Below are 22,005 nucleotides of genomic sequence, written 5' to 3' on the forward strand. Positions count from 1 at the left end.
CACAGAGTCAGATTTAGCAACAGGGGCTGAGAATAAGGGGTAAGCAGAGTTTACAGTTATAGGATAGTTGTTGCCTAAATCCATCTCAACCCAACTATTCTGACTGGGCAAATATGTGTTCTGAGGTATTAGGATTCTGAGTAAAAGGCAAATGAGCTAACTAAACTTTTTAACACCTCAGGACCCAAATAACCATGCTATGAGATTCCCCAAAGGGAGCATAATGCAGGAAGGAGAAAGATTTGCCCCTTCTGACTTTGCAGTTGATTGCCTAGGTCTCATTGTTCTATGAGGATTGAGAGTGTCGATAGCCAGAATAATCAGCAGGATACAGCAGGCTGGCAAGGCAGTGGCAGCAGCACTGACAGTATGGGGCACAGTATCAGCAGCAGTGATGGTGGTCTGGCTAATTCAGAACTCATGTAAGATAACCCCTGGGGACTCCCATAAATACTTTGGCAGTGTCTTTTTGAGAGAGAGAGGCTTAAAATTACTGTGTGAGTAGATAGGGGCCAGAGCCAGGGTTGGCTGGTTACAGCCATAAATCAGACAGGCTAGCACAATGAAACGTGATACAAAAATAACCTTCACACTAGAATGACTATACATTATTTACTCTCTGACAAGAGCAGTTGTTTTCTCGGTGCCATTAACTGATTTGATGGTATTAAAAACCTAATAATTAAAATGACAAACTCACATGGACAAGTCAATTAAAGTCTGCTTTGGTTAATCAATTTCCTTCTTAATGTATGTTACTGCACTTCTAGAAAACCTGCTTATACTTGGGCATATTTAGTGAACATGTTCATCATCAGTTCCAGGACAGAAATGACACCTTTTAAAATAGGAGTCCTAGAACCAAATACAAACTCAGGGAAAGGAACTTTTTTTTTTTAATTTTTTCTTTTCAACGTTTTTTATTTACTTTTGGGACAGAGAGAGACAGAGCATGAATGGGGGAGGGGCAGAGAGAGAGGGAGACACAGAATCTGAAACAGGCTCCAGGCTCGGAGCCATCAGCCCAGAGCCCGACGCGGGGCTCGAACTCACGGACCGCGAGATCGTGACCTGGCTGAAGTCAGACGCTTAACCGACTGCGCCACCCAGGCGCCCCAGGGAAAGGAACTTTAAAAATAAGATAAATAGAAGTCCTAGCCACAGCAATCAGACAGACAGAAAGAAAAGGCATCCAAATAGATTAGGAAGAAGTAAAACTATTTGCAGATGTCATGACACTATACATAGAAAACCTGAAAGACTGCTAGAACTGATAAATCCAGTAAAGTTACAGTATATAAAATCAGTGTACAGAAATATGTTGTATTTCTATACACCAATAATGAAGCAGCAGAAAAATTAAGAAAACAATTCCATTTACAACTTCACCAAAAATAATGACACCTAGCAATAAACCTAACCAAAGAGGTGAAAGACCTATACTCTGAAAACTATAAAACACTGATGAAAGAAATTGAAGATGACACAAAGAAATGGAAAGACATTCCATGCTCACGGATTGGAAGAACAAATATTGTTAAAATGTCTATATTACCCAAGGATATCTACACAGTTAATACAATCCCTATCAAAATACCAACAGCATTTTTCACAGAACTAGAATAAATAATTCTAAATTTTTTATGGAACTGCAAAAACACCCCAATTAACCAAATCAATCTTGAAAAAGAAAAGCAACACTGGAGGCATCACAATTCCAGACTTCAAGCTGTGATACAAAGCTGTAGTGATCAAGACAGTGGCATAAAAATAGACACATAGATCAATGGAACAGACTAGAAAACACAGAAATAAACCCACAACTATACAGTCAATTAATCTTCAACAAAGCAGGAAAGAATATCCAATGGAAAAAAGACAGTCTCGGGGCGCCTGGGTGGCGCAGTCGGTTAAGCGTCCGGCTTCAGCCAGGTCACGATCTCGCAGTCCGTGAGTTCGAGCCCCACGTCGGCTCTGTGCTGACAGCTCAGAGCCTGGGGCCTGTTTCCGATTCTGTGTCTCCCTCTCTCTCTGCCCCTCCCCCGTTCATGCTCTGTCTCTCTCTGTCCCAAAAATAAATAAACGTTGAAAAAAAATTTAAAAAAAAAAGAAAAAAGACAGTCTCTAACAAATGATGTTGGGAAATCTTGATAGCAACATGCAAAAGAAAGAACTGGGCCACTTTCTTACACCATACACAAAAGTAAATTCAAAATGGATTAAAGACCTAAATGTGAGACCTGAAGCCATAAAAATCCTAGAAAAGAACACAGGCAGTAACTTCTTTGACATCAGCCATAGCAATTCTTTTCTAGATATGTCTCCTTAGGCAAGGGAAACAAAAGCAAAATAAACTATTGGGATTACATCAAAGTAAAAATCTTCTACACAGCAAAGAAAACAATCAGCAAAACTAAAAGGCAACCTACTGAATGGGAGAAGATATTTGCAAGTAACATATCCAATAAAGAATTCATATACAAATTATATAAAGAACTTATAAAACCCAATATCCAAAAAAACAAATAATCTAATTAAAAGTGGGCAGAAAACATGAACAGAATTTCTCCAAAGAAGACATCCAGATAGCCAACAGACACATGAAAAGATGCTCAATATCACTCATCATAAGGGAAATGCAAATCAAAACTACAATGAGTTATCAGGACAACTAAAATCAAAAACACAAGAAACAACAGGTGTTAGTGAGGATGTGGAGAAAAAGAAACCCTCTTTCGCTGTTAGTGGGAATACATCCACTCTGGAAAACAGTACGGAGGTTCCTCAAGAAGTTAAAAATAGAATTACCCTACAATCCAGCAATCACACTACTGGGTATTTACCCACACAATACAAAAACACTAATTGAAAAAGATACATGCACCCCTATGTTTATAGCAGCACTATTTACAATATCCAAGATATGGAAGCAGCCCAAGTGTCCATTGATAGAGGAACTGATAAAGAATATGTGGCATGTATATATGATGGAATATTATTCAACTATAAAATGAATGAAATGTTGCCATTTGCAATAGCATGGATGGAGCTAGACAGAATAATGCTAAGTGAAATAAACCAGACCAAGAAAGGCAAACACCATATGATTTCACTCATATGTGGAACTTCATAAACAAAACAAATGAGCAAAGTGGTGAAAAAAGAGACAAATCAAGAGACAGGCTCTTAATTATAGAGAATAAACTGATGGTTATAAGAAGGGAAGGAAGTAGGAGATGGATTAAATAGGTGATGGGGATTAAGGAGTGCACTTGTGATGACAACGGGGTGAGATATGGAATTACTGAATCACTACATTAAAAAAAAGAATTGGAATGTTTGTCTTAAAAATTTTTTAAGTTTATTTTGAGAGAGAGAATAGGAGAGGGACAGAGAGGAGAGGGAGAGAATCTCAAGCAGGCTTCACACTATCAGCACAGAGCCCAATGCAAGGCTCATACTCATGAACTGTGAGATCATGAGCTGAGCTCAAATCTCAAATCAAGAGTTGGATGCTGAACTGACTGAGCCACCCAGGCGCCTCTAAAAAATTTTTCTTTTAAATGGGATAAATATAAGAACTCAGTTGGAATATCACAAGAAATGTCATCTCATTTGTTGGGCTCTTGGAGATAGGAAAACACTTCCCAAAAAGCTTTTCTACAGAATAATATAGTCCACTTTGGGTCAGCTCTTGAAATAATAGGAATAATAGCCAACAGTTACCTGTTGGTCTTACTAGGAGCCAAATACTATTCTAAGTATTTATATGTAAAAACCACACCCAATCCTCCCAAAATTCCTATTAGTCAAGCACTTATTATCCCTGTTTTTCAACTGAGCAAAATAAGGCTCAGGAAGTTTACATAGTGAGTGGCAGAGCCAGTTTTCCATCCCACAAAGTCTGATATCAAAGATAAAGTTCTTACCTTTGAATCCTTTCTGAGCATACTTAATACTTACATCCCACCCCTAGTTTCCCAGAGTCCACCAGAGTGGTACTCCATCACAGCCTACCCTTCTGGGCAATCCTCAAACAACATAGAAAATAGGCTAAACAAAAATGTACCTGTTCATGAACTTTTCTGTTCAGTCCACTCTCTCTACAGGCAAGTAAGTATGCTGTTTGATTGGAAACCTATGCTCTTTCACTCTAAGCAAATGGGTTAGTAGCAAAATTATCCTCCCAGAACCAGTTTAAGGTACTTAATCTGGCTCATAAGACAAAACTGTTCTATTCCACATCTGGATATGATCCCCATGGCTAGCTATTAGTTGGAGGCTCATTTTAAGTTGGTTCTCCAACATAGAGATGACTCTTACCATGTCATCCATATTCTCTATTATGGTCCAAGGTTCAGTTTTACAGAGAAATAGGCCATAAGGGTAAATAAATCTTGCGTATATATTTTTTTTTTATTTGAGAAAGAGAGAGAGCCGGGGAAGGGGGCAAAGGGATAGAGAGAGCATCTTATGCAGGCTCCATGCTCAGCACAGAGCCTGACACTGGGCTTGATCCCATGACCCTGGGATCATTACCTGAGCTGAAATCAGGAGTCAGATACTCAACTGACTGAGCCACCCAGGCACCCCTCTCAAAGATAAATTTTAACCAATTTTTCAAACCTGTTTCTTCTATTTCTCCCGCTTTGTATCATTTCATATTTCACACCTGATGAACTAACCATTGTTTTTAATTTCTGTTTTTATACAGATAAACCTAATTTACAATTCCCACTCTGCTACTTTCTAGCTCCATGTTAAATCTAGGGCAAGTTACTTAACCTTTCTTTGATTTAATTTTCTCAGCTCTAAAATGGGTACACAGATTTCTTTTCACAAGGGATTTAGTGAGGAGAAAATGCACGTATGTGTGAAAACATTTGGGAAAAAAGATACAAAATAATATATTATGATTTTGTTTTAAATTTCATAAATTATCAGAAGGACAACTATTTGAAATCAAAAGTGACTATAAAATAATCTTATAAGTCCAAGGAGACAGGATTTTTACAGTTTCCAATTGTCTATCTATGAACCTCCGATGCTCAGTATTAATGATCTGTATAGACTGTCATTTTCTTGGCATTCAAAAATGGCCAGAGCTCAACCAATCTTCAAGTACAATCTCTAGTAAATACACAAACAATTTCAGTCCTCATAAATTCCTCTCCTAGTATCATCCATCATTTTAACCAACACCTAAACATTCAGGTTCTTTAAGAACAACGTATAAAGCTACATTATAGGCCCAAATTTCCAGACAGTGGGTTCAAATTTTAATTAAAACAGACCATGGGGAATCATTAATGAGCCAATTAGCTTCTTCAGAACACTTCCAAACATATTATTAGTCTTTCTCTAACCCTCAGGCATTCTGGAATACCAAAGCCCAGACCAGCACAAAGAAGTATGATTTCAAAAATGGGAAATTCAAAATGAGAAATTATAGAAGGAAATTGAATCCACTACACAAATTTTCAGCAAGAAATTAATATATGCCACATTTGCAAAAAGTATAAAACAACCACTCCCCCAAGTACCCATATTTTAAATTAAACCTTTATTAAATATTGATATCAGTTGAGTCCCCATCAATATTACACATGTTCTGCAATATTGTAATCATACATATTTCATTAACTACATATCCACAGCTTTCTAATAAGATTTCCATTTGGACTTCCTGTCATTGGAGCATATATTAGCATATAGGCACTTGGAGTCCATGAGGAAGGGAAGGAAAAACATAATAACTAAAATGTGCTTTCATTCTCACTGTCAGCAGGAACTGTAGCTTGAGACACATAATTGAAAAGCAATACTGGCTTGAAATACTGCCTTAGACAAGAAAAAATACAGTGGCAGATTCAGAACAGAGAAACGAAAGCATAACATATTGTTTACCACAGATAATTGCAGGCTTTCAATATTTTTTTAATTTATTAGATATAATTTCACCAAATTTCCTGTCTTTATTTGCATGAAATAAAGAACTCTTACATTTGCTTCTGCAAATACTCATTATCTGGTAGAATTTTGAAATCTAGAGCACACAGTAAGAGGTAGAGACAGGCAGCCCTCAAGTTACAAACCAATGACTCATGGTGTTCTGTTAATACTTGCTTAATTTCTGACACTTGCCTTTCAAGCCATCTCTTCAAATTGAATGAATACTGCATACACTTAAACTTCACCTTTTTCTCTATACCATTTTTCAGGTCATGCTTGTCTTAACTTGACCAAGTAGAGCAGGGCAGGGTCACCGTGAAATGTCAGTGCCAAAATAGATTTGCAAAAGCAAAACCAAGGATAGCCTGGGATCTGTTGGCCTGGAAAACATGGGCAGGCAGCCACAATCTGGCCTTTGAGCCAAAGAGAATTGGGAGCAGAGTTAGGATCAAATATAGGGTCATCCCAGCAGGGAATGACAGATCCAAGTGGATGAATGTGAGTTAACATCCTTGGACAAAACCGAGGCCAAAGCTTTAAAAGGCCTGACAACTAGGGTAGATACAGACAGATACTATGTACAGCATTTCCTTGTTATCAGGCACCTTTTGAAGGCATTGGACCCCAATCCCTTAGACAAGCCTCTATCAGTATGAAGAGCACAAATCTCTGCACATTAAACCACCATAAGACCTAGCATGCGATAAATGCTTAGAAATTATCTAAATAGTGTGATAAAATACAAGTCCATGGTCCTTTGTATCCAATTCCAAAATACAAAGGGCTCTGAAATGGAAAGATATTCATAACTCATTTGCCATCAAAATCTGACATGAACAATTATGAGATTATTTATAGTCTATATCTATCCTTCTTAGAGTGAATATTTATACAATTTTCTGCAGAAATATTACTATGTCTGATTGTGGAGCACTGACCACACTCCACTGAGGATATCATAGAATGTTAGGTACACATATTGGATTACCTCACTAAAATATGAAGAATTCTGGGGCGCCTGAGTGGCGCAGTCGGTTGGGCGTCCGACTTCAGCCAGGTCACGATCTCGCGGTCCGGGAGTTCGAGCCCCGCGTTGGGCTCTGGGCTGATGGCTCAGAGCCTGGAGCCAGTTTCCGGTTCTGTGTCTCCCTCTCTCTCTGCCCCTCCCCCGTTCATGCTCTGTCTCTCTCTGTCCCAGAAATTAATAAGCGTTGAAAAAAAATTTAAAAAAAAATATGAAGAATTCTGAATTTCAAATCACAATTGGTCCTAAGAATCAGATAAGGGTTGTAGGCCTGTATTTTTTTTAATTTTTTTTAATGTTTATTTATTTTTGAGACAGAGAGAGACAGAGCATGAACGGGGGAGGGTCAGAGAGAGGGGGAGACACAGAATCCAAAGCAGGCTCCAGGCTCTGAGCTGTCAGCACAGAGCCCGACATGGGGCTCGAACTCACGGACTGTGAGATCATGACCTGAGCCAAAGTCGGACACTTAACCGACTGAGCCACCCAGGCGCCCCTGTAAACCTGTATTAAAAGCAGTTGTCTCTGAGTAGTGGAATCATATACTTTGTTTTTTTTTTAAGTTTTCTGTATTTTCAATATTTTCTATAGTATATATATTATTTTTATGATTATAAAAATGTCTTCATAAAACACCTATCATCCCAGAGATAGCAGGACATCTCTTTACCCATATTTTTAACAGTTAATTCACTACATACACTTAAACAAAACATAGTTTTCTAAACGTTATGCTATAAATCAGGTTTTTTATCAGTAGAAACTTTCTCTCACTTTATTTCAAATGAGGAGCATTGCATGTTTATTTTTCTTCCCCAAACATTATTTTTTTAAGTGAGTAACTTCAGGCAAACATGCTTGTTTAGAGAGAATTTATATAGTGAGTAACAATGCTTTTCAAGTTCTTCTGCCAAGGCAGAAGAAAATAAACACTTACTCCTGGGGCCTGAGGCCATAAAGCCCATTTCTTGGTTCTCCATTGTAACCTAGGTGCTCATCTGAGGTCATGGCAGGAATGAAATGAGTAAAAAATGAATAAGCTAATAACTAAATTTCTTTCTAGAGCACTGTCTAAAAACAATCCTGCTTGTAATACATTAAGGATCAAAGAAGTTCTTCAGGGACACACACACTTTACGTGTCTCTCTAGATGTTAATTAGTAATCCTAGAATCAAGAATTCTCTCAGTGGTCAACCTAGGATTTCCCAAATGGCCTAGAAGTTTTAAGCAAAAGTGATGAGGAACATATGGAGAAGGGAATGCCAATGGTTTGAGTTTTTGAGCACTTATCTCTCTAGCCAAATCAAGCTTCATAGATTAGAAACCTAAAGTAGACTCTTGGAGCCAGGTGTGGTCTGCCTGGGAGGTGTGTGTGTGTGTGTGTGTGTATGTGTGTGTGTGTGTCTGTGTGTGTGTTTTAAATTTTTTAAATGATGCAAATTGGCTGGAAGCCAAAGGTTCAGGGCCTGGAAGAAACAGGCAAAAATTGAAAGTAATTAGTTTCCATGTAAATAAAACAGAACTGAAATAGACATGATTTCTTCCTTCCATTGTCTCTGGAATCCTAGAAGGTCTGTTGAAAATGATGTGGGCTATATCAATCATATTCTTTATTGACAAGGAGAGATTAAAGATTTGACAACGCTAGATTAAGGATATCTGCAAGTAGGCTTAAGGAGAAGCATCTTCTCCTTAAAGGAAAGGGAACGTTTGTTTATGCCCATTCTTCTTTAACTGTGAAAGAGGAATCAGATGCATCTTGTGGGCCATAATGTTCAGCAAAGAAGTGTCTTACACTGAAACCTGACAACACACTGAAGACCTGGAGAATACGTTGACAACATAATACTCCATACTCTTGGCAGCACAATACTCTTCTGCTTGAAGGCACTGCTGTTTATGAAAAGGGTCTAGTTTGTAAGTAGGCAGAGCTACTACTGTGAAGTAAGGAGGTATGGGGGAGTTCCTTCTGCCCATTCATTCATTCAATCATTCAAAAAAATTTATTGAGGGGTTATCACTGTCCAGGCTCTCACCTGAGAGATACAAAACTGAGTATAGCAAAAGAAGAACACCGAAAATTACCACTCACTTGTGATTTAATCTCAGAATATAACAGGAAGGAACTAAAATGTACCACCCCACCCCTGCCCCCAACTTCACTTCCAGCTAGAAGATGCCTAAATATCCAATGGTAGTACTTCATCTCATCAGCTAAAGGTTGGGTTCCCTACTTCATGGGCCCTTTGTGCTGCATTGGCCATTTCCTCATCATGTTGTAGAAGTTCTCCATCCTTTTCAAGAGAAGGTTTTGACAAGATGAGATAGAAGAAAGTTGAAAGTGTCTGGGAACCTGTCAGGGAGGGTAGGAGTGTAGGAAAGGCAGGCCCATCAGGGGAAAACAAAAAGAATGAAGTCAGCCGGAATGGCAAAAAAACACCATGAACAAACTTCTAGCTTTAACAATTTTACCAAAGATTAACTTTGCAATAGATACCAGAGCCAGGAAATGGATTAGGGAAGTAGGGAACCTCAGCAAAGGAGCAGAAGAGACAGACACATATGTGGAGGAAACTGTGAGCCAAATGCATATGCTCAGGATTCACCTACTTTTCTTTATGGTAACTGTAATTCATACCACTGAGAGATCTAAGTCTTTCCTCCCTGTCCCACTCCTCTACACTCTTGGACAGGTTCCCAGACTCACCAAGATCTCTTTTCTAGCCTGAAGACTACTTGACTGTGTGATTATAAAACAGGAAGGCACATGGGGCCCTTTAATGAAATCAAGCCCACAAACAATGTCTATGAAAGGCTTCCTGCACAGAATTAGGGTAAGACATAAAGTGTCACTTGTCATAAATCTATGCAATTATAGAAGAGATTAACCCACATGTGGAGCTTGATGTTGATGGAACAAACTCTCAATCTCTCTCTCTCTCTCTCTCTCTCTCTCTCTCTCTCTCTCACACACACACACACACCTCATACATCCTCTACTGTCATTCTCATAAAAATATATCTAAAAACACCAGCATGTCACTGTCCAGACTACATCCTCAAGGCTCTTGCATCCTGAAGCATCTAAAATTTATCTTTGACAAATAATTAGAAAATATTTCCACCAAAGACCAATTATTTTTAAATCAAAAAACTTCTACATTCCAGCTTTAGTCTGGACCCTGACTCTGGGCACAAACTCAACATCTAATTTTAATTAGCAATATTACAAACATGTAATTAAACAGGTAAGGGGATATCAATGTGAAAGTACAGGTGACATAGAACAAACACATCCTCAATGAAAGAAAAACTCCAGAGCTCCTCTTCTTCCCAGAAGGTCATCTTCACATTACAGAGGATAGTGCCATTTGCTTTCTTCAGTGAAAGGAACACACATGACAGGCCAGTTTCAGAGCATACCAGTGACTTCAATGAGGGCCTCCTCCAAAGAAGACTCTCATCAAGTTTCCATGCCACTCAGCCCCAGTGAAAAAGCTTAAGGCAAAATCCAACAAGTTCAATCAGTTTCAACTTCACAAAAGCAGAAAAATACCCAGCTATAATTGCCTTTATGTGATAGTACCTTTAAATATACTTAGGGTATCTTTTTTTTTTTTTACAAGACCTCTCTGTTTTCATCTGATCTGCTCACTGCAATATAACACACACATAAAACAGTGCAACTGTGTTTGTTTTAATAAGGCCATTTTGAGCAGCTGTTTAATGATCCATGGTGTTAAATGAAAACTACAGGTGTTCCTAATGCAAACCTTATGGCCCAGGGCCCCCCTTATTACTGCTTCACAATTAGCAGCCAACTGCTCTTAGACTGCGCAAAGAATTGCCGCCATCATCATTACATTATTTCTTAATTTCATTTCTGCCTAAGTGTCTTCCCCCAAAGGAAAAACCTGCTTGGCATGGGAAAGCACAATAGTGACAAAACTAAAAGGGAAGGAGAACACAAACCACTCCCTGTCCAACCACAGGCAGACCTCAGTTAAGGGGGAAAGAGCCATCTGAAAGACTCAGACACTTGAGAAATACTCCAGAATGGCTTCATGGACAAACTGAGCAAAGTCTTCTTGAATCTACTGGTGTTCATGAGGATCCCACTAACTCTTTCCTCTTCATGATTTTCCAAGATTTATTACTCTGCTAAACCTAATACTAGAAAGCCACATAGCTGCACCCTATCACTCTTGCTTCTGCTTTTACACAACTATAATTTTAACCTTACAACTTCAGCTTTCATTGAGGATACATATAATAAGCAATAAAGGAGAAAAGCTTCTGTATCTCATGTGAAATTGCTAGTCTATAGCATCATTCATTACATAGCTCAATACCCCAACACAAAGATGCCTGAGACAAATTTAATCAGAGCTCAAGAACAAGTTTATCTTTCCATATCAATGGGTACTCTTTCTTCTATAAAAGTAATAGTTCTCAACTCTGGCTGCACATTAGAGTCATCTAATAGTAAACATATTTACATGCCAGCTCCATCCTAGACCAGTTAAATTTGGATTTCTAGAAGCGGGTGCTGGACAGGACTGTTAAGTTGTGCAGCATCAGGGGTCACCATTTACAATGTGCTTGGCCAAGCTCCAGGATTACACTCTGCAGCCAAGATTGAGAACCATTGCCCCAGAAAATGAGAGTTTTATAACTCACTGCCTCTGCCTCTTCATTTTGGTTACTAAGAAGCTCAAAACTAATTGCATTGAATTGCAGTTTTCCTCTGCGAGACTTTTTCAATATAATTTTCCCTCTGAATCCCCTTGCTTTCGTGGTTTTACCAGTACTTTAAGCTACCAAATATTCTTTTTGTAGGTTAAAATAAAACAAACAAATAAATAAATTAAGAATTTGTTGGGAAGAAAAAGTATATCAACATATGAATCTCTAATAATCACTTCAAACATAAGATGGCCAAAGATGAACGCCTGGTTTCCCTCATACTAGCTTTTCCCTAATTCTTCCCCATTTCAGTAAAGGATGCCCTATTTTCTCGGTTGCTCAAAAGTCATCCTTGACTCTTCTCCTTCTCTTTCATCCCACATCTTGCAAACATCATCAAGTCTTTTTAGTTATGTCTTCAAAATATATGTAAAATCTGGGGCAACTGGGTGGCTCAGTCGATTAAACATCCGACTTTGGCTCAGGTCATGATCTCATGGTTCATGAGTTCTAGCCTCACATCAGGCTCTGTGCTGACAGCTCAGAGCCTAGAGCCTGCTTCGGATTCTGTGTCTCCCTCTATCTCTCTCTGTCCCTCTCTCAAAACTAAATGAACAACAAAAATAAATAAAAAATATATATGTAAAGTCTCACCGTTTCCACTGCTACCAGTTTTTTTGGTTTTGGGTTTTCTTCATTTTTGGGTTTGGGTTTGTGGTTTTGTTTTTGTATTTGGTAGCCTCAAACAATCCCAGAATCTCTGAGACTTTTGAAAATAAATATTTCTTGCTCAAGTTACATGAGGGCTGCAGTTCAACTGAACTCTGCTGGGTTTCAGCGGGATGAACTTAGTTCCATGTGTCTAAGAAGGACCCTGAAGATCCATGCAATTCTCATAGTGGAGAACAGAAGATCATGGGCAGCAGAGCCAAACCACAAGTATACCTGAAGCTCTGCTCTGACAGGATATAGGTTACATCTTCTCAAATTTAATTGGCCAAGTCAAGTCACATGGCCAAGCCCAAAGTTAAAGGAGAAGGAAAATATCTCAGCCTACAGGAAATCATGGCAAGGAAGAAACAAATACTTATGAGCAAATATACAATTACCACAGTCCCCTAATGGCTAAACAGTTTCCACCCTTGGTGCCTTTGTTTTTTTCTCAACACAGCAACCAGAAGATTCTTATTAAAATTCAAAACTGATAATGTGATTCCCTTGCTTAAAACCTTCCAATGGCTTCCCATCTCATTTAGAATCAAATATAAATGATATGTTTGTTTGTTTGTTTGTTTGTTTAAAATTCCCTTCATGATCTGGCCTCTGCCTACCTCTATGGTCTCCTCTCTTAGTACTCTCCTCTTCACAAAACCTGAACTAGCCACACTGATCCTAAAATATACCTTACCCCAGGGCTATATCCTCTACCTGGAATGTTCTTCCACTTGGTCTTTGCAGTCTGGCTCCTTCTTTCATTAAAAACTAAGTTTAAGTATTACCTCCTCAGAGAATCCGTCTCTGAAAACATAATCTAAGGTTGCTCCCCCCAGTCGCTCTATCACATACTCCTATTTTAATTACCTGAATGCCATGTATTACTATCAGAAATTATCTATGTTATTTTGTTTACATGATAATAGCCCTCCCTACTCAAGTTTAAGCTATTTGAGGGCAGAGGCCTCATCTGCTTCATTCACTGTTTTATCTTACAGCACATAGAACAGCATCTGAAAAATAATGGGTGCTCAATAAATGCTTGTTGGATAACTCACTCCCCAAGTAATGCTTATACTTGTAAATATTCAAGTAAGTATAATAATTATGGTGGTTTCTTCAAGCATAGGACAGGGATTGGACTATGTAACCTTTCAAGTCTCATCAAATCTTAAGATTCTTTGGTTTTCTAGCCAAGTTCCTACATTTGTACAGCAATTTTCCATTTGCAAAAATCTTCACAATCATTACCACTTAGAGTCTCACAAGAAGCCTGTGGGATTTCCAGGGCAAGGTATTAATACAAGTGAAGAAACTGCTTCATACATTGGGTGAGGATAAGGGAGAGGCAAAAACTGAGAACACTATTACTGACTGAAACTTTAGTGCATGGACAGATGTAAACAGTATGATCTAAGCTCTTCAGGTTCCATACCTTCCCCCTCCAATCCCTTTAAGACATTCAGACACTGATATTGGTGTTGTATACCAGCCCCAGCCATCTTTTTTTTCTTCAGAATCCAGACTTCCCTATCCTCTACTCCTCCACTCAGCTGGATCTGGTCAGAGAAATCCATGACAGGACTATGATCTTTTCCCAAAGCAGTCTGTGTTCTTCTCCTTGTGAAAGGAAACAATATCCAGAAGTAAATGAGGTGAGATTCTCTGGCTGGCATAATGCATTGAAATGTGTCCAGACCATGGTGAGGGGTGTGTCTCACCATTCCCCTGTCCACAAGTAAGCAGAGAGAGAAACAGATGGGCCAATTTTACCATCTTACAAAAAACAGTGTTTTCACAATATGGTCATCAATATGGTATTTGTTGGGGGACTTGATGGCCAAAAAATTGTTTCAGGAAGACAACAATAAACCCGGTTATGGGCAAGTAGCATGGTTTTTGATAGATACTATTCATTAAAGTGTGGACCAACAAATGAGCCAGACTTTTGCAGTATGTAACTGTTCTTGGAACAAACTTTAGGTAGAGACCTAGCTTACTGAAGCATGCTCAAATCCTCTACCTCCCATCTGCCAGTGCTTGGAAGTCTTCACGGAGAGCCTTGCCTCTGTTGGTTCTGCTAACAGAGTTGTGCTTGATTCTGGCCTCTGAAGAACCCTGCCTTACTCTAGGTAAGATCACCCACACTGGCTTTGTCTATTCTTACTTAAGAGGTTAAATTCAGAGAAGAGGGAAACAGTCCTGCTCAGTGAAACAGTAAGATATCAGTGTAATTCAGAAAATATTTTAATCGTAGGTTTGGGGAACCTATGCTTAATGAAAGGTAAAGAGTAATGCAGATGATCACCATATGGCCCTGTTTAGAAAATAGGAAATGCATAATGATGGCAGACTTCAACAATGCTTAACTTAATTCCCAATTTCCTAACCCCAACTACCACCCACCACCCCTTAGGTAGATCCCAGTATAGTTTCCTCAGTTCCAAATAAAAACTCTCACTTAAGGTTATCTTAGCAGGGATGATAACCCCTTGATCTTGGCTCAAGTCATGATCTCACAGTTCATGAGATCAAGCCCCACATCAGGCTCTGTGCTGACAGCACAGATCCTGATTGGAATTCTCTCTCTCTCTCTCTCTCTCTCGTCTCTTTCTCTCTCTCTCTCTCTCTCTCTCTCTCTCTCTCTCTCTCTCTCTCTGCCCCTACCCTACTCGTGTTTTCTGTCTCTCTCAAAATAGATAAATAAACTTTTAAAAAATTAAATAACGTTATCTTAACAAGTATAATATGTTAGGGTAAAGTTATATGACAAGCAAAAAAAATAAGACAAGTATAACTAGAACATAAAATTATATATGTATGCAGAGGAATAAAAGTTTGGAAAAATAAAGATCAGGAGTCTGATCATGCCACATGTTGCATGGAAGGCTGAAGAATGTGGACATTCACTTAATGGTAATTCCTGACTTGGCTGGGGGAAGTTGGTGGGTGATAATGAACACAACAGAGGAGCTACTTGTGAATCCTAGCTTTGACATTACTCACAGGTAAAATAAGCTGTTTAACTATAGGAATTTGAGCCACACCAACAAGTCCCCATACCTTGTCTATACCCTCCTCTATACCACCACACCCAAAATCCCAATAATAATGTAACAACAACAACAATATTAGTCACTAACCTTTACTAGCCCTTATTATATTCCAGAATCTGTTTAAGCACATCATGTAGGTTTTTACTCATTCCTCTAATTCAAGACATTAAAACTTCCTGATAAAATGGATAAGTTTCTAGAAATAAATAATCATTATCAACCACTAATCTCTAAATATTCACTAGATCATCATATTAATGAAGGGTGGTATGCAGAGAAATAACATGATGAAAAAAGTTTCTGGAAGGTTCATTTGACAGCTGTACAGAGACTTAATTAGGACTAGAAAGACCCTAGAGCCCTGCACATGAGTTAAGAGGCTGTTTTATAGGAAATATTGTTGCCAAATAAAAGATTAAGTTTTAATTGATATATGCTATAAGTTTTATAAATTTAGAAATATATATGTGTGCATATGTATCTATGCATACACATGCATACATACACACATTTTATGTATATACTAGAAAACAAACCCAATCAGATGGGCCCTTTTAGGCAGTAAATTTACAGCTGTGGGTACACAAAGGGAGGCCCAGAATTAAGTTTTGGAATTGGCACTAGAGAGCCCAATTGCTCTGCTCAAGAAAACTTGCAATACCTGTATATTCTTCCTGAATTGGCAGGAACAAAAAGTAAAGAAAAGGGAAGAAGCCATGAAGAAAGATCAAGGAGACTAAGCAATGTGGTAGGAGGCTAGAGCTTGGGCTAAGGGACTTTGAAGGACAAGAATAGCTACCACTCCATTTGAAGTCATTTGCATGCCTGTGGTAAAAATCCCTCCATATTACCCAAGCTTCATTAAAATCTGCCACATCCACTTTCCTTGAGTGAGTGGGGTTTTGGAAAATTAAGGAAAGGAGCTATGTTCTGAGTTTGAGTCAACATACTGTAGAACAGAAACTGCACGTACAGCAGACTGAAATAAAACAGACTCAAAGTGGCAAGCGCTCAGAGCTACAAGTGGGTACAATGGCATTCACAGCTGGTGGAGGGCTTTGGACTTTTCACAATCACTGGGATAGAGGTTCCAGCCAATCTTTTTTAGATTCTAAGGATGATAGGAGTGACTCTAGCTGATATCTATATTGCATGTGTATAGGGTTTTCTTAAAATGAAAGGCAAAAGCAACAGGAACTAGGAAGTTTTACAACATAATTTGGTTGCCATAAGCCTCTGAGCTGAGCTATTTTTTATTTTTCTTTTCATTTACTTGTGTGTGTGTGTGTGTGTGTGTGTGTGTGTTTTCCCCTTTTGCTCAAAGCAGGAAATTGGAGAAAAAAAAAAAGGTCCAGTAATTCCAATCCTAGGTAGATCGTGCCTGCAATCTGCAATCTCTAGGTAAGCTTTATGAAGAAAGAAAACTGATCAAGGTGGAAGAATATTGCAAGCCATATGCCAGTGTCAGGCAGGGAAGTTTGCAGCTGCGCTATCAATTAGAACATTCTAATACCCGGTTATGAAGACTGACACTTTGAAAGTAATTAAGTATTAGATATTTTTAGGTAATTGCTGCTGCAGGAACGTACAACCTGTGCATTTGGGAGATCGAAGACTTGATACTGGCTTCTTCCTTGGAGGCTGCACTATCTTAATTGTCCCTAATCATTTTCAACACCTATGGTGTTTTGTGATTGCCTCAAGCATAGCAATTGGTCAAATGTGAACCAAGGGAGAACCACCACTTCTTCTTTTTTTGCTAAGTATCATGAAAATCAGCGGGGGCATATTGGAATATTAAACTAAATCACAATGACAGAAATAGCCCATTGACATGCTAGATTCCCATTAAGGGCATACACTCCTACAGTTAATTTCCTATGGCTAGTAGGGGATTCTGGGAGGCAATAATCACTCTGTCAAGATGCTGAGATTGTCAGAGATCTCTCTTTCTAGCTGGGGGAAAAAAGGAAAATCTTAGCTGATCATTATTTTAGTTAACACTTTGGCATTGTGTGTCCTTACCATGTGATCAAGCCCTAGGCCACACATTGTGGGTGAGACAGAAGGGGCCTCAATAACAACAACAAACAATCCACAGCAGCCTTTTTTCATGAAATCATAAAGTTGCAAAGACCTTCTAAAAACTACAATGCCTAAGATTCACCTTTTACCAGAGTTTTTGGTCGGGGAGGGGGAGGTTGGATGCCGATATATTTTATATGTATTTTAGAGCTCCCCAGATGATTCTAATGTCAACCTGGGTGGAGAACCACTTATTCATCCAATGCCTTTATTTTACATGTGTGAGAACTGAGACCCACAAGGTCACACATTTGTGACAAATCTACAGTAGAATCAAGCCTCTGAACTCCCAGTGAGTGCTCTTTCCTCCCTCATGCAATGCTGCTTCCTGTCAAAGGAACCAAGATTGATAGAAAGTAAGGAATTTGCTCAAGGTCACACAGCTTTTAAGTGGCAGAACTGGGACCTGAACCCAGGCAGTCTGATTCCACAGTCTCTGCATTTAGCCATTATGCTGTCTACATCCCAAAACAAAGCCAATCAACAAGATCAGGTCAAATGATACTGACACCAGCAGTGCTGGAGGAATGTAGAGAAGGGGCCTGTTCGAACTGAACCTGTTGATCCAGGTAGGATTGGAGAAATTGATTTGCCACATTGGGGAGAATTGTTGTGGGAGTGATGTCAGTGAAGAAGTGAAGGAATGGAGATGGGAATCCAAAAGGTATACATATAAGGGAAACAGGTCATCATTCTTTGAAAATAATTTCAAACTTAAGAGTTGCAAGAATGGTACAGAGAATGCCTTTATACTTTTTACCCAGGTTAATCTCATTCTCTCCCTGCCATATACACAACTTTCAGATGCAGATAGCAGAGTGGCCAAAAGCATAGAATGTATATATACATACATACATGTGTGTGTACATAATTTATTAAATATAATTAATTCATATATCTTATATAGAACTATATATATATATTTACTCAATATATGTGTATTTATTTTCAGAACCATGTGAAGGCAGATGACATACATCAATCCCCTTTGCCCCCTAATACTCCAGTTTGTGTCTCTCCTAAGGACAAAGATATTCTCTTAGATAATCACAGTATAGTTGTCAAATTCAGGAAATTTAACATTGTTACAATATTTTTATCTGCTGTCCGTCTTCTTATTTTATCAATCGTCCCAATAATGTCCTTTATGGCATTTTGGTTCCTCCAGTATAGGAAGCAACCCAGCATCGTGTTTGCATTTTGTTGTCATATCTCTTTAGTTTCTCTTAATCCCAAACAGTTCCTCAGGCTCTCTTTGTCTTTATGACACTGACATTTTTGAAGAGCAGAGGCCAATTATTTTATAGACTGTTCCGCAGTTTTGGTTTGTCTGATGTTTCCTTATGATTACATTCAGGTTTATGCATTCTCAGCCCGAAAACTACATATGCACTGTGTCCTATTCAGAGCATCACATTTGGAGGCTATCTGTGATCTTGATTTTGATTGTCTGGTCAAGGAATTGTCCAGTTTTTCCACTGTATAGTCACTCTTTCTCGCTTCATAACTACAAAGCAATCTATGAGGAGGCACTTTGAGACTATGCATATATCTAGCTCCTCATCAAACCTCCCCACCAAAGTTAGCATCTGTTGATGATTCTTGCCGAAACCATTCTATACTATAAGGGCAGCAAAATGATGATTTCCCAGCTCTACCACCCCTTCTACATATATCATTGGCATAAGGAGCCCTTTCTCCCCAATTTATTTGTTTTTTTATCTATTTATTAATTATAAATAGATGCACACTTTAATGGTTCCTACACCTGGCTCTGCCATTCACAATAGGGGCTGGCTAAAATATTATGGTAGAAGCCTGTGGAGGTTCCAAATATATACAGAAGGGTTTGGACACTTTAAGAGAGAAAGAAGGCATGCACATCTGGTGATAAAAGGAAAAAAAACTAGTAAACCTATAGGAAGTCCTACTAGTGGGTTAAATTTTATATAACACACATTAAATGCAGTCAGCTATTCATAGTAATAAATCTGAAATCCAAACAAAAGCACTTTGCTATTTGCTTGAAAGCACTGTACCTATTTACATGTAGCATCTCAATTTTCAACCATTAGCCCAGCAAGGATTGTTTGAAAAACCTAGTTTTGTAAAAAAAAAAAAAAAAAAAAAAGCTTCAGCTAAATACATCATGACAGTTAGATTTCTCAGAGCTCCAGAAATAGATATAGGTTCTTGAGGTGGGTTGGCAGAGAGTGAGGGATTGGACTACAGGAGGTAGTAATTAATCTGATAAAAATCGCTCAAACTGTGAAAAAATTAATCCTGCTGAGATTTCAAGGTATGTTAGCAGTTCAATTAGGGTTTGTACAAACCATACCAGCAACAGTGAGATACTTTAACAATTAAGAGCTGATGAGGCCCAGGGGAGACTTTATTATCAGTAAATTTAAAAATCAGGAGTGCAAATTCAAAGAGTGCTTTACAGATCAGTGGATTTAGATTCAGGTTGAAACTAGTCATGTGAGGAATATGCATCAAATTTCTTCACTAAAGCATACAGAGAAGGCCATATCTTTTCCCAAGTGTCTTATTTTTCCCTCCTATTTTACCCCCTTCCCAAAAGCATACTCAAACGTGAGCCTGCTTTGGTCACAGCTAGGTCTGGACAGACCAAGTAAATTTGGGGTAACCTTCTCTCTGTGCTCCCCTCACATAAAGAAGCTCCAAAGCAATGATCTTCTTCTATTTTCGGAAACTGAAAATCCCAATTATGGTAAACAAGGCTGATACCAGCTTTGTCTCATGCTGTCTTACAAAAGATTTCTGTTCTGTCTCAGAATGGAAACAGTTGTAAGGGAGATGAGGTCTGCATGAGAAAATGTTGGAATGTTTTGGGAGTGTCAGTAGTTCAGGGGTCTAAGAGGACAGTTTTTAAAAAGATCTTGTTCCAGAAAATTCAGAACTTAGAGCTGGTGTACAAATATAAAACAACAGGGATTCCTTAGCACTCATTTTATTAGGGCTTTGGTTATAAGCCTTTTTGGAAAAGGGACAAATGCTTTTAAGGTAATAAATGTAACTGGTTTACATAAAGGATTCAGGTTCTAAAATCCAGAAGTGAATTCCCTAATTTCAAGCTGTATGATGGGTTCATCGTTCCATCAAAATGACTCTTTTGCACCAACAAAGGCTGACTTCCTGAGTTCATCCACCATGAGAACCTAAAATAGTTTGTTGCTGAGTACTGAGACAATTCCCTTTTTGGAAGAATTTAAGTTCTGGTTCCTGGAAGTTCCAAAGCACAGGAATACTGGCTGTTGTGCACAAACCACCCACAGGATGCTTTAAATGACTCTTGACATGTTGGAGACATAAGATTCAAATCTGCTATTAAGCTTCTGTAATATTGTTCAATTTCTGAAATGATTTTGTGATCTTTAGAACGATGGGATTTCTCATAGAGCTCTTTGGCCTTGAAACATACTTATTCACAACATTTGTCATATGCAGAGACATTCAGCTACAGCAGAGTAAATAGGTTTAAAACCGTGCGTTCTGCCTGCTGGAATGCTTTATCATTACGCCTTGGCATCCTCAAATGCAATAAATGTGGAAATTCAGAATTGAAGGGCTTGATTTCCAATCTCATTGGCCTCTCTCCCTTTGAATTAATGTGGTGCCATTGAGTTCAGCAATAAAGCATCTCATGCTAACAGAGAGAAAATATCAACTTTCTTCCTGTGCATATGTGAATTTGGCAAACTATCAGTAAGAAGCAATATAAAAGTAAAAATGATTTAGCCATCATGAATATGAGAAGGTGAATTGAATGCATAACTAACACCCTGCAGACTTTGAGGTTCTGGCATACTGGGGGAGGTGAGACATTGAGTTAAACTTTGGAAGAAAACCATTTTTCTAGTGATAAAAGCAAAGCATATTTTGGATGCTTTTCTCTAAGTAATATTACATTTAAGTTACCTTATCATCATCATCAACAACAACAAAGAATTGCTGTTTAAAATTTTCTGTTTCTACACATGCATAGTATAGAGAAGGCATTATACATATTCTCCCATTCCTAACTCCAGTGTCTTGCCTGGTTCCTCTCCTCTCTGTGTGCCACTCCCTATTGCTAAAGCCATTTGCAGAATGAGCCACAAGCTTGGGACCAACATGTTCCTGATCAAGGAGGAAATTGCAAGAACGTCAGTTCAGGGGTTCAGCTGATGGTCTTCCCTGCTCCAACTATGCAGGGCAAAAAATGTTAATTATCCTCAACTTTCATTTCCCCTTCTTTCAGTTTTAAAGCCACCCAATCCAACTATCACCAGGCTTCCATCTCATCAAATATCTTCTTGTGTTTTTGCATTCTTTCTGCTTCTAAACTCTGCAGTGCTGCTCTCCTCCTCCTCTCCAGGAAAAGTGTGCCCTTGGTGGATTTCCTGACTCTGGCTGTCTACCTAAATCACTTCCTGTTGCCTGTACTAGATGTGGAGCTGAATCCATTAGTGAGTTGGGGATCT

General features: G+C 38.6%; 1 pseudogene; it reads left to right on the plus strand.

Moving 5' to 3' along the window:
- The first annotated feature begins 288 nt into the window (after positions 1 to 288).
- Positions 289 to 22,005, plus strand: part of LOC122477144 — a 57,841-nt pseudogene continuing 36,124 nt past the window's right edge.

The sequence above is a fragment of the Prionailurus bengalensis genome, chromosome X (genome assembly GCF_016509475.1).
Source record: "Prionailurus bengalensis isolate Pbe53 chromosome X, Fcat_Pben_1.1_paternal_pri, whole genome shotgun sequence".
In the NCBI taxonomy this organism is placed as follows: Eukaryota; Metazoa; Chordata; class Mammalia; order Carnivora; family Felidae; genus Prionailurus; species Prionailurus bengalensis.